Source organism: Protopterus annectens, chromosome 5.part0 (assembly GCF_019279795.1).
Source record: "Protopterus annectens isolate FY-2018-M chromosome 5.part0, PAN1.0, whole genome shotgun sequence".
In the NCBI taxonomy this organism is placed as follows: domain Eukaryota; kingdom Metazoa; phylum Chordata; order Ceratodontiformes; family Protopteridae; genus Protopterus; species Protopterus annectens.
Genome location: NC_056735.1, coordinates 1,964,754,514 through 1,964,769,207, shown reverse-complemented (window position 1 = coordinate 1,964,769,207; position 14,694 = coordinate 1,964,754,514).

Below are 14,694 nucleotides of genomic sequence, written 5' to 3'. Positions count from 1 at the left end.
TGTGAATATTATAATGCTGGAAAACCTAAATTTTGTGGGGACTGCTTCTGGTAAATATTAACTGGTACAACAGAGCTCAAAAGGAATGGGACAGAATGATGGAAACCTACTTTAACAATTGCGTCAAGATGTCTATCATCAGAGGAACTTTAATTTTGAAATTGTTATAAAATTACCTGCTTGAGAAAATATTGGTCACAGTAACAAACTTGCTTCATGTTTGTTGGCTATTTACATCTCAGCAGTCAAAATATTTGCTTTCAGAAGAATACTTAGAGCAGTGGATAGGTTATTCAAATCACATTAAATCCAAGTAATGGGTCTGAGAATTAAACCAGTTTGTCTAGGTTATGTCGCATGCAAAGATTGATATCATCTGCTAGCCTCCAGTGTAAACATTTGTATTAACATTTGTTTTCATTCTTTCACACTGGATTCAATCATCAGTATGGTTTTGTAAGGTCTATCTTTGTTTCAACTTAAAATTATTTTTATATATAAGCGCCTTATTTTAGGAAGATCAGTGTAAATACAAGAAACTTGAAAATTAAAATACACATTGTAATATAATGAGAAGAAAAAAAAGGAAATGCCAATGCCACTGAGGCATGTTTTATTATCTGAAGACTGATATGCTTCAACTCCACAATCACACAACAGTGGCGAAAATGAGAAACACATTCAGCAGAGCACACCCCCGTGAACAATATAAGTGCATGTGGGTTTTACAAATGGTGATTAAAAGAACTTTATGAAAAGGAGTTTGATGTACATACTCTTCTTGGAAGGTAGGTATTCCACGTCAGGCATCTGCCAGTCACATCTTGAAGCAATTGCTAGATTACCTGCTGGCACATGTGGAGCTGTATATAAGTTTCACATTCACACAGGAGAAAATAATCCCTTATTATGTGAGCCTTCCACTCAGTATACCTCCAACTAGGCATCCTTGGTACAGTGGGTGGCATATATAACCATGGGGGAACAAACTACGGATGGTGCACATCCATACCTCAATAGTAAGCATAGTAACAGAGATAAAACAACTGGAACTGAAATCTTTAGAAAAGGGTAGGAGCAAATTACATAGGAAAATGGGAACTGTGGGAGCAATACATTTGGGGAAGGAATGAGGTTTAAAAAAAGGAAGGATTTGAATGAGCTATGTAATGTTTGACTGACAATGATTGGGTAGATTATAAGTGATGTATAATGTTTGCAACTAAAATTATGTCAATATGGTTTGTGATGTATAATGCTTGCAACTAAGATGATGACAATATGGTTTATATCCTTTTATATAAATGCATAATAGCCTATGTCATAAGTGATAATTTAATAAAGATGTTTCTTGCTTAAAACAAAAATATGCGTACTACCTGGGGTTGCATCATAGAAATGTAGCACTCCCAGTGCAACGAACAGACATGACACCAGTGTGTGGCATTTCAGGAATATGTACTATGCATTTAAGTCAGGGAACCTACTCAATGGGTGTTTATTTGATTACTTTGGATACCTTTTGGAGTCATTGCTGCTGGAACCCATACATACCTCACAGACATCCACACAGGAGGCCTACAACCATGCCCACCACCCTATAGAGAATATCACTGAATACATCTTAAAGAAACCAAAGATTCATTTCTGCTGTTTAAACAGCCATGGTGACACACTCCAGTACACACCTCAGAAGGTCTGCTGCATGTTTATGGTTTAATTTATTTTGTACAATATGATATAGAGGATGCTGTAAACAAGGACAGAGTATGGTAGTGATGATGTTATTGCGGAGGAACCACTGTCATCACCACCTTTTGCTCCACCTAAAGGTGTAGAGTTGTCATGACTATACCAAGCCCAGAGGATGCAGGATGCCATAATCACATAGGACTTTCAATGAAAATAAGATATAATACCTGTAAGAAACATATACAATTGCAACAGCAGTTCAGTAATATGATAAACATATGTATAGATTTACATAAAGCATAACAGTTGAACAGTTATGTATAACATAATGTTATAATCAACAAGGGTTTAGAGTTAGTATTATTACCCAGTTAGTTACATGGCAGGCTGCATCAAGAACCATAGGAACACAGTGTTCAGGACCTCATGGTCTCTTATGTGATGCAGCAACTTGGGTGTCATTACTCTCACCTCTACAAGAAGTTCATGACCCTGACAGTGATGCCCACTACCTACCCCACATTCATGCAGTTGTGTTAGTCCTCCATGCTCATAAGGCACACACACACACACACATATATATATATATATAATATATATATATATATATGTATATATATATATATATATATATATATATATATATATATATATATATATATATCTGTATATATATATATATATATATATATATATATATATATATATAGATAGATAGATACACACACATACACATAAATCTACTTCCACTGTGTATCCAGTATGGGCTGTGTGTACAACATGTCTCATTACCTGGGGAAAGCGTGCACTCACAGACAGCATAACTAGCCATGAATGGAGTGAGGGTGTTTCAGAGTGTGAAGGTGTCAGCACAGGCACACCAAATGAATGGTGGTATCTTCCCTTCTCCAAGAATACTGCCTAAATACCAGGACAAAGTTCAGCCAGCCTACCTGGAAACTGACCAGATCATGGTCATGATCATCTTCATGTTGGGTGCTCCTTAAAGTAAAAGGTTCTGCGTCTTCTCCTGCCAGTGTAAGTAGAAGGATTTCAGTACCTCATTCATGCCCCAGAAAGGGTAACTCATACCCATAGTTTGTGGGATCTTCCCCATACCCTTTATGTATTTGGAGTCTTTCTTTTTTTCATTCTGGTATTTCTCTTCCTTTTCTGTTCTGCTTGGGGCTTCCTTAACATTCATATATTTGTCTGTTCTCTTGGGTATTGGGGACTATACTTGTTTTGTAAGCTTGTAACCTTTCCCTACAACTTTTCTGTTCTATAACTTTGCTGTTCTATAGGTTGCTTCTGAAGTACTACAGTGTCTGAGGGGAGTCATACATTTCTTACACACTTATCCATGCCTTGGATAGTTGACTTGGCAAGGCCCATTTAATCTGTGAAGCTGATTTCTCAATAGTGTTCTCACTTTTCCATTGTCTTCAAGATATTCAAAAAATGAAAAATTCTTTCCGTGTATCAGATCAAGAGTGAGGTGTGGGACTACAGTTACTTGGTGAAATTGGTTTGTAATTCAGTTTGAGCAATAGAGTAATATCTTTTCTCCTTATGTATGCAAATGAGTTCTACAGATTTCTGTGTACAAGCCTTCTGCCTACAAATGTATTGCCCTGCTATTAGAGTAAATATACTGCCAGAATCCAATAACCATTTCAGCTTGTTTCCAATTACACATGGTGCACTTGATTCTAGCACTATTGTTACCTGTTTATTTTCATACTAAAATATTATATGATAACGCCAAACACTCATACTTTAAAAGGGACCAGATGGTTGTTAAATTAACTCAGTCCATGACAATTAGTGCTTTGAACTCATTGTGGCATTTAATGAGTTTACATTATTGCTCAAGATCTTTTATTTCATCAGGAAACCTTTCCAACAGGTACTAGACATAGCAATGGTCTCTCCCATGTCCACATTCTATGCTAGTGCCCTTTTGGCCAATAAAGACTGCCTATGTTTAATCATTGGATAACTGTTTAATGAAACTATTATTTAGTTTTGCCTGTACATAGACAATTGTTTTTGTTGTGGCATAGTTCTAATTGTTACCATGTTTTTTCAGTTTATTAAAATATAGCTATGCATCTTTGGATTTCTACAGTGCTCAAAATAATTTACCATTTTTGGATGTTTATATATTTAAACCAAAGTTGGGTTTAGAGCCCAGCCTATGCTGTAAACCAGTACCTTCTCACAAGAAATATGTTTACGTAGCATGTTTCTGTAATAGATGCATGATTTTAAGAATTACAAGAAGTGTAAAATATTTTTCAAAAACGTCCAGGATTTCATGCATGATTGTCAGTCTAAATGTCTAATTTTATAAAATATATTAAGTCAACTTTAGCAATCAATTTGCCAAACCACATTTTATACTGTGAAATGGCAACTTTTCTGTCAAAATAACTGTAAAAAATAGATCACCTATGAATGTTAGCTTATTGCTCAATTCTTAAAATTTCTTTTATTGTCTGCCTTTCCCATCACCTGTCTCCAAGAGTGTCCCAGTATGTCCTTTTGTTCCATTATCTATGTTTTTGTTGGTGTTTGATATTCTCAATTTTGATGAGTTTACTAATGTGCTCTTTGATTTGTGATTTACAACATGCAGGCTGGATCTTTGTCCTTCTAAGCTGGCCATAGGCAGCTTTGATGTGTTAGGGCGGGTGGTTTAGCAGATCTTGGTTGTCTCTATTTTTGAGGGTTGCTTTTTTTCCCTTTAGTCTTGAAGGAGGTGTTGGTGATCACATTTCTCAAGAAACCTTTAAAACCAACTAGGTTGAATGATTACTGCATATCTCTAATTTCACATTTCTTGCTAAGGCTATTGAAAATGTTGTTTATAAGAAGCTAGAACTTGACTCAAAGTTAGTGATTTTATGGATCCTTTCCAGTCAAGGTTTTATCCTCACCACAGTACTGAAAGGGCTCTCAGAGTGATCTCCTGGTGGCAAGAAATCATTGGCACTATACAGTGCTGGTCTTTCTGGATCATTCTACAGCATTTGTCACAGTAGACCATGGTGTCCCAACAAAAATTCTTTTATCTTACTGTGGAATTTCTACTGTGGATTTGAACTGTTTCAACTCTTACCTGTCTAGCCATTCAAAAAGAGTCTGTTCAGGACACAATGCCTAATCCAAATATAATCTTAATTGAGGAATTCCACAAGGTCCTATTTGGGTCCTTTGTTATTCACTGTGTATGTCCTCCCTCTTTATGTGGCCTGCATTGGCTTCCTATCCGGTATGGAATCTCAAAGAGTTTGGTTTTACAGCATCTGTCCATTCAAGAGTTGGGTCCCTGCTATCTGAATAGGCTTATCATGCCCTATCCCTCATATGGTTTTGTGCTCCGCATACAAGGGGCTGCTAGCAGTTCCACTGGTCAACCTTGTGAATTCAGGTTTCTGATCCTTGAACTATCAAGCCCCCAAGCCCCTTGGTGGCGTTCTGAATGTTCCTTCCTGGCTAGTTTCAGACATGTTTTAAAGGCATGCTTATTTAACTTAGCATATAATGGATTTGATTGAATTTTATGCTATTATGTATCATGTTGTACCTATTAATTTGTTTTTATTTCGTCTTATTTTCCTTCACATCATAATGATGTTTGGTTAAAAAGCACCTTAATAAATGTGAATTTGAACTTAAAATGGTTCTGAATATTATTGGTACAGAATTAACTTTGTATTTGAGAATCTGCGGCCTGTACATCGCTACCCCGTCTGCGAAACAAATGTTCTCCAGTCAGGGTGTCAATGTACAAGTAATACCCACTGAAAAACAAGTCTGTCACTTCCACTCTGACATTAAAAAAAAAACAGATGCATTTGTTACTCTCACTGAATGTGTGTATGCTATTTAGCAAGTACAATTTTTTTTAAAGTAAATAACCCCCCCAAAAAAACTAATGTGCATATGTGTGTGTGTGTGTGTGTGTGTGTGTGTGTGTGTGTGTGTGTGTGTGTGTGTGTGTGTGTGTGTGTGTGTGTGTGTGTGTGTGTGTGTGTGTGTGTGTGTGTGTGTGTGTATGTCTTCGTGCATGCATGTACATCTGCATGTATCAGTGATAGACAGCCAAGGACAGTGTTAGAGAGACAGAGTGAAAGAGAAAGAGAGAGACATAGCTAATTTTGGCAGGCATCCCATCAGCACACATTTTTTAAACAAAAAGAAGTATGAAATTCGAATGTCTAGCAATATAGACTGACTTTAATCCTCATCAATTTACAAAAGAAATCAAACATTCTACTGAGGGGCAGAGCAGAGCCATGTAACAGAATCATGGACACTCAGGTGTCATGAAGGTGGGGTTGCAATGCCTTCCATGCTCTGATTATTATTTTTTATTCATTTGATGAAAATGAGGCATCTAAAGTGCATTCACTCAACAAAGTGTCTGTGACTCCTGTGTGTGTGTGTGTGTGTGTGTGTGTGTGTGTGTGTGTGTGTGTGTGTGTGGGTGTGTGGGTGTGTGGGTGTGTGTGGGTGTGTGGGTGTGTGTGTGTATGAGTGTATGTGTGTGTGTGTGTGTGTGTGTGTGTGTGTGTGTGTGTGTGTGTGTGTGTGTGTGTGTGTGTGTGTGTGTGTGTGTGTGTGTGTGTGTGTGTGTGTGTGTGTGTGTGTGTGTGTGTGTGTGTGTGTGTGTGTGTGTGTGTGTGTGTGTGTGTGTGTGTGTGTGTGTGTGTGTGTGTGTGTGTGTGTGTGTGTGTGTGTGTGTGTGTGTGTGTGTGTGTGTGTGTGTGTGATTGTGTGTATAGACATTAACTTCTTACATAACTTATATTTTGAATGTAAAATAGTTTCTAAAGCAACAATTACATATGCTAGAAACATTAGGTGGAAGAACTATTTTACACCAGAATATAAAAAGTATATAGTAATAAATACAAATGCAAAACAATTTAATGGTTTATCTGAGTGAGGAATTGAAGCACTCTTATTCGACTCACCAGCATCCAAAAGATATTTATTGAAACAGATGAGTCAAAACACTATAAAAACAGGCAAAAGATTTTTAGCAGGGGAATATGCCCTTCTAAAATTACAATGTGTGCGGCTCCATCTCTAACTACTAAAATATATATACCAACTCCACTAACAAACCACAGTAGAAAAGGGGAAATCAATGAAAAGCACCCTGACAGCTTGTGCAATACTGGCGTGATATTACTTGACTATTCCCTGATATTACATTTTTCCAATAAAGCCACTCATCCAAAATGCATCAACCATATGCAACTATGTCCAGTTTAACAAATAGCCCATTTTGTAAGTGGAATAATGCCATCCAGAGTGGGACTTATCTGGGAATTAACACCCTTCCAGGGGTAGTAAGACTCTTTAACTGTGGTGTCAGGCCTCACATCATCCCTGAGTGTGCTATAATTCCCTGATAACATCCACCCTGTTGGACATTCATCATCATCATGATCATCATCAACCCCAACTGAAACCATCGGGTAGGCACACTGGTGCTAGGACTGGACAACATGACAGTGTAGAATCCTTAAAATACAGAAATATTCCTTCAATGAAGCCAGGCCAGGCCCAGGGGAAGGATGGTCCCCTGTTGTAGAAGGAAGTAGCAGTCCACAAAAATCACAAAAAACTGATAGGCCAAAGAAGAACCATAAAGACGATAGAGTGGACTATTGAGGATAAGAAAGAAATTATGTATTGTTCCCATTATTCAAAAAGCCCAGAATTTCCAGACACAAGAGATACAAAATGATTAATAGAGAAATTAGAGGAAAGAAAAAACATCCGTAAGAAAAACTGTCAGAAGCTTCAAATGAAAATTTGCGTTCATTAATGCAACAGATTTGTGAAAAACAGTATACAGATTAAGAAACTTTGATCTGTTTGGAAAAAGAAGCATCTGAGGAAGTGTGAAAATATAAACAACTAAACCTAGAGATATTTGAAAAGTATAAAAAAAATATATGGACATGGGAAAGAAGGAGAGATTTGATATGGTGCAATATTTATGTAAAGGAGAAAGCCAAATTAATCAATATAAAGAAGGCAGCCCCAAAAATATTCGAAGAAAAATAAAGGCAAAGGCATCTGGATATGGAAAATTTCACAATAAAAAAATAATATCACAAAGATGGAATGTAGAAAAGATGATTAGTAAAGTAGAAGTTAAAAAAATAGAAGTTGAAGTTATGGACTGCCTGTGAAGTGAAGGATTTGGTATAGAAAGTCTAACACAGGTTACATCACAGCAGGATGGAGTGAGTCCCCAAAGTAAAGAGAAACAGGAAGACCAGGAATTATGTGAAAAAGAAATATGGACATGGGAAAGAAAAAGAGATTTAATATGGTGTAATATTTATGCAAAGGAGAAAGCAAAACTAACCAATACAAAAAGAGTAGCACCAAAGATATTTGAAGAGAAATGCAAGCAAATGAATCAGGACATGGGAAACTTTACAGTACAAAAAAATAAGAAGACAAAGAGGAAAAGTAGAAAAGGAGATTAGTGCTGGAGAAGTTAAAGAAATAGAAACTGAGGTTATGAAGTACCTACAAAGTGAAGAATTCAGTGTAGAAAATTGAATGTAGAAAGTACCACAACAGGATAGAACAATGGATATCCAAATTAAGGGAAAACCAGTGGAACAGGAAGCAATTGGTCAGGTGTCATATCAAGATATTTTGGAGCCTTCCACAAGAAACCAGTATAAACATTCATTTGAAGCTAGACAGCAAGGAAAGGAATAGGAAACTGTGGAAACTCTAATTCAGTCAATGTTGAGGAGTGATAGGTCAGTGAGTTCCTATATGACAGAACAACGGATGGCACAGGATGAGATTGAAGAGAAGGTGCCACAGGAAGATGCTATAGAACTTTCTATAGAATGCCCGCAGGAAATGGAAAACAAGGGATGTGCCCTCAGTTTGGAAGAAAATGAGCTAAGAGATGAGTTGGTTGATTTAATAGACGTGGATAGATATATTAAGATCAATGAGAGAAATAGACTGCAGAAGGTCAATAAAACCCAAAAAGTCAGAATTCTGATAAACAAATGAATGCAGTAATTAGAACTGTCCATAGAGATCCATGTGATATAACAGAAGTAAATAGGATATATTACTGTGCTGCTTAATTAATAACTGATAAAGTTCTAACACAAGAACTCAGGGTAGCGAGGGAAAGGAAGGGAAGAAATCGAATACCATCATGGAAGTATTGAATAGAGAAAACTATAAAGCAATTAAGACAAGAAGTGCCACTGTTAGAAGACTATAGAAGAGAGAATAGATCAACAAAAATACTAAGAAAGATAGATGTGCTAAAACCAATGCCCAGTATTAGAATAGATCAGGATCTATCATGTATTATCGCAAATAAACTAAAAATTTCAGCATAGGTGGAAAATCTTAGAAGATACACAGATAAATATAAAGGAAAAGTACAAAATAAGCAATTTATTGATGACCCAAAAAGTTTTATAGAGAATTGGGAAATAAGGTAAAAGGAATTGAAAGACTGCCAAAGAAAGTGGAAACAGATACATTTTGGAGAAGTGTCTATAAAGATCCTGTGGAACATAACAAAGATGCTAAATTGATAGAAAAAGTAAAAGAAAGAATAAGAAGTTTAAAGGTACAGGGTATGAAATGGGATGAAGTAACAGCCACGGAGATTGAAACAAAGTTAAGAAAAGCCTCTAATTGGAAAACCCCAGGCCCCAGTGCAGTACCTACCTTTTGATTAAAAGTATTAACATCTTTGCACAAAGATTTAGCCATGAGTAAGAACTATTTATATGCACACCCCAAAGAGACACCAACCTGGCTAACAACAGGTAAAACAGTACTCCTACTTGAGTGAACCTGGATGCTACCCTAAAAATTATAGATCAATAACTTGCCTTCCGATGACGTATAAACTATACATGGGAATTGATGCTGACAGAGTTTATAGTCATTTTGAAAAAAACTCAATTATGGCAGTAGAACAAAAGGGCAATAAAAGAAAGTCATATGGAACAAAAGATCATTTGTTGTTAAATAAAGTCATACTGGAGAACTGTAAAAAAAAGGGAAGACTTTAAATATGGAATAGACTGACTATAAAAAAGCATTTGATATTATCGCACATCCATGGATAAAACAGTGCTTAAAAATGAATAAGATACACCCTACACTGATCAACTACATTACAGTGACCATGAAACAGTGGCAGACCACTTTGCAATTAAGCCATGCTAAAGGACAGATTAGTAACCCAGGGATAAAAATTCAAATGGGGATATTGCAGGGTGAATCTCGGTCACCGTTGCTATTCTGCCTTCCCATTAACCCATTAAGCTGTTGGCTCCTAGAAAACAACAAAGTGTAAAGACTTCTCATCTTCTGTTTGTTGATGATTTAAAACTATATAGGTCATCAGATGAGGACCTGAAAGCAAAGCTGCAGGCTGTCAAAACTTTTTCAGATGTTATAAGAATTTCATTTGGTCCTCATAAGTGTGCAAAAGCAGCCTTTAAAGAAGGAAAACTGTAGCACCAGGAAAACATCAGTTTGGGACAAGAATGTTATATAAAAGAACTTGAGCAAGAGGGAGTGTATAAATATCTGGGAATTGATAAAGGATCAGCAATAAAACATGAACAAATACGAATAAAACCTAGTAAGGAATACTTTAGAAGACTTAAATTAATTCTGAAAACAGCGTTGACATCTAGGAACAAGATCCAAGTTATAAACCAATTTGCTGTTCCTGTCCTAACTTACAGTTTTGGGTTGATTGATTGGCCCCAAAATGTGTTGGATAGATTAGACAGGAAAACAAGAAGGATGCTTCATGTTTACCAGATGATTTATAAAAATCAGTGTATACCAAGATTATATATTCCCCATTCCGAAGGAGGGATGGGCCTCCTTGAAACTGATTACATGCATAGATCTGCAATTGTGGGACTCCACACACATCTGCTGACCTCACAAGATCCAAATGTAGTGAAAGTTTTGAAACATTAGGAGAATAAATCTAAGATGACTTCGCTTAATTTAGCAGATGCATATCAGTGTCAAGCAGGAATGGAAATCAAACCAGAAGTAGATAAACATCAGGCAGCAACTGAATGTGCCAAAAAACAAAAGAAAGAATATAAGGTGAAGGGCCATATGAGAAGGCAAGAAATGTGGAAAAAGCATAAATATAGTTGCAAGTATAGAAAACTTCTGGAAGAACCTCATGTTAATCAGGAATGAACGTAGGAATGGTTAAGGAGAGGAGAATTCAAACCAAGAGATGAAAGGTTAATATTGGCAGCCCATGATAGTGGGCTACGTACACACTGGTTTACAAAGTCCATTGAACATGTGGGAGAAACAGACAGATGTAGGTTTTGTAAAACCGAATAGGAAACATGTCACACACCTCGTTGCTGGTGTGACATACTAATGGCAGAAGGACTGTACACTGAAAGGCATAATAATGTGGCAAGACTGTTGCACTGGGCATTGTGCAAACATTATGGTATTGAAGTGGCTGAAAAACACTAGAAACATGAGCCACAAAGCATCACAGAAAATGATGAAGCTTATATCACATGGGATCACCCATTACCAACAGTTCAAAAGACTGATGCTGTAAAACTGGATATAGTGGTCCAAGAAAATAAGACAAAAGTAGCATTGATCATTGAAATCACTACACCCAATGACTACAGTGTCTTGTGTACAGAGAGACACAATCATAAAATATCAGGATCTTCAGGTAGAAATGAGAGCAATGTGGAAGAAAGATACCCAGACACAGTTTCAATAGTAGTTGTAGCAACAAGTCTTATAAAAAAGAATCTGCAATCATACCATATACGAATTGCAGAAGGAGTCATTACTGGGCACATTGTGGGTGCTGCGAAGAGCACTTTTGGTTGATATCAAAGATTGAAACAATACTAATTTCATGAACTTTAATCGTACTTTGACTTAGGAATGGGATCCATTCCCATCATACTATTTGATTTGGGGAAATAAAAATAGGAATGAACCATCTATCTTGATTCAGTGGCACTCTCCTACCTTCTTTAACAGTCATGTCTGATTGTTGCAGATTTTCTCTCACACAATCCATCTATCTCTTTATCTGACTTTCTCTGCAATTGGAGCTAATGTAGCTTCTGCACTGATGTCCTCACTTGTTTGTCTGTCCCATTGTGTACATTCCACCACCCATCTCATGCATTTCATCTGCATCACATCTAGCTTCCTCAAATGCTCTGCCTTTATTCCTAAGGTTTCTGCGCCATGCAGTAGTACTGGTTGCACCACTGTTTGCTTTAAACCTTACTTTTAGGCTTCTTTGGCATTCTTCTCTCATACACTAGTCCTGATACTCAGTGTTAGTTGGTTGCAGATCCTCTGATTCTAGCTTTGACCACATAATTTAAACTTTTCTTCTCCTAAACCACCCTCCGCAGATACCTGAAGCTGTTAACTTGTTCCACAATTTACCTTTCTATCTCAATTCCCCCATTTGCTGTAGTGACAGTTGTCTAATCTGTTCTCAGTTTCATCCTATGTGCCTTCAGTTTTGCATTCTATTCTGCTATCCTTTGCTGAAGTTCTTGCTCAGAGTCTGTCTGTAATGCCACATAGTTTGCATACAACTTTGTTTATCTGTCCAACCTGTTTTCTAAAGTTGTCCATCACTAGTATGAACAGTGGTGGGTTCAGAGCTGAACCCTAATGCACACTCATTCACACTGGAAACCCTTCTGTTATTTCAAACACTGCTCTTATTTGAGTCAGTGTATCCTTTTACATAGCCTGCACTAATTTTACCAATGTTTCTGAGACTTTGAAACATTGCATGACTGAGCAAATCAGTTTTCATAGGACTTTTTCATTTCTTTCTCCTAGTAAAGGAATTCCCAAGTGTACTCTTATCATCTCTAACTTCTTCTCAACTATCTTTCTCACTACAAGCATCAAATCAGTTGTGCTACATTCTGATCTGAATCCAAACTCCTCATCTCCCATCTTACTTTCTATTATTCTGCATATTCATTTATCAATCACCCTCTCCAGAACCTTCATGCAGTCTGACATAAGTTTGATACCTTTGGACTGCCCACAGTTGTGGATGTACCCTTTGTTCTTGTACACTGGCACAAGTATGCTTATCCTCCAGTCACCTGGGATATGCCTTTCTCTCCATACTGCTATGAGTATGTTTGGTTTGGGTTTTGGTAAACCCAGTTTGGTTTTGTCAAGGGTAAATCTTGTTTATTAAACCTGCTGGACTTCTTTGAGAATGTCACCAAAGCCCTGGATGAGGTCAGAGCAGTACATACAACCTATTTTGATTTAGCCAAGGCTTTTGACACAATCCCCATTCAGGGATCATTGAGAAACTCTCCTAGCTGGGGATTAACTCATATGTCACTAGATGGGTAGCCAGATGGCTCACTGAAAGAATGCACACTGTCAAAGTTGGGGAGTCCACCTCCACCAGTAGACCAGTTACTGGTGGGGTACCACAAGGATCAGTGTTAGGGCCTGTACTGTTTGGAATCTATTTCTCTGAGGTCCAGGCAAAAGCAGATGTCCAGTGGCTTACCAGGTTTGCAGATGACTGCAAACTGGGTGCAGTCACTGAGTTCCCCATATTACAGAAGGAACTGACGCAGACAAATGATTGGTGCCAAAGTCACGGACTAAAAATAAATGCAAAACAAAAAAGCCTCATTATCCCCTTTAGCAAAGAAATAGCCCCTGCTAATTATGATATAGATAGGACCCTTCTAAGTTCAAACCCAGTGATGTGAATCTTGGGAATACAGGTTGATAGCAATCTAAACTTTGATCACTATGTGTCCATAGTAGAAGGAAAGCCTTCTACATTGTGCATCTCATAAATAAGCACATCACATCCAAGGATAAGGAGGTTATAACTCATCTGTACTCAACAGTTATCAGACCACTAATTGAGTACAATATTCCCTTCTGTATGTATCTCACCAGACACCTGCAGCAACCGGAGAGACCACAGAGGTTTCTAACCAAGAGAAGCCACAGCCTCCAAAATGGGACTTACATGAAAAGACTGAAACCCTTGTCACTGTACTCTGTAGCATACAAGCTGCTGACAGTTGATCTGTGCATAGCCTATAGAGCAGTGTCTGACTCTGCCCTTATGGAAATGCTGCACATCTGTAAATCAAATGAAACAAGAGTCACTTGCTTCAGAGTTCTCAACCTAGCCTGTGACATTAATAGAACATGTTGGAGAGACAGATATATCTCCCAGAGATTGTCACTCTTCTGGAATAAGCTCCCACTTCACATGAAGCAGAGCTGCTCAATGGCCCTATTTAAGCACAACCTTGACAATTGGATAGGTGACTGTAAATTTACCCCAGGGGTTGCACCTATGGCCCTCATGGATAGGGGTAGTCTGTGCTGATCACAGAATTGCCCTGCTAACAATGACCATCTAACTATGCTCAGTTAGGGTACGTGAGTTTGTGCATGGCTAGGGTCATTATCCTAGTAACCTGTGAATGTGTGAGTAGCCTCAACAGCCATTTCCACCTTAATCACCCAACATCTTGATAATTTCTGCCATAACCTCATCTGTGCCTGCTACTTTCCCTGACTTCATTTTCTTAGTGCTGTTCTTACTTCTTCTAGGGTGGGCTCCTCTTCTTCTCCCATTGTAGGTTGTGTGTGGGACAGTGCAGCTTCTGTGGGATTTTCTTCTTCAGAAGCTGTTGGAAGCACTACTTCCATCTGCCTTTAGTTTCTTGTGGACTGGTGAGCAGATTGTTGCTGACATCCCTTATGAAGACTGTCTGACTATTTTCTTTATCTTTCTGTTTTTTCTTTGTAAACATAAAAAAGTTTCTTTGTACCATCTACTGAGTCACTTTCCAGGAGCTGGTAGAATGCCTCTGATGTTTTGTTTTTTGCTATTGTAACTGTTCTCTTAGCCTCTTTGCTAGA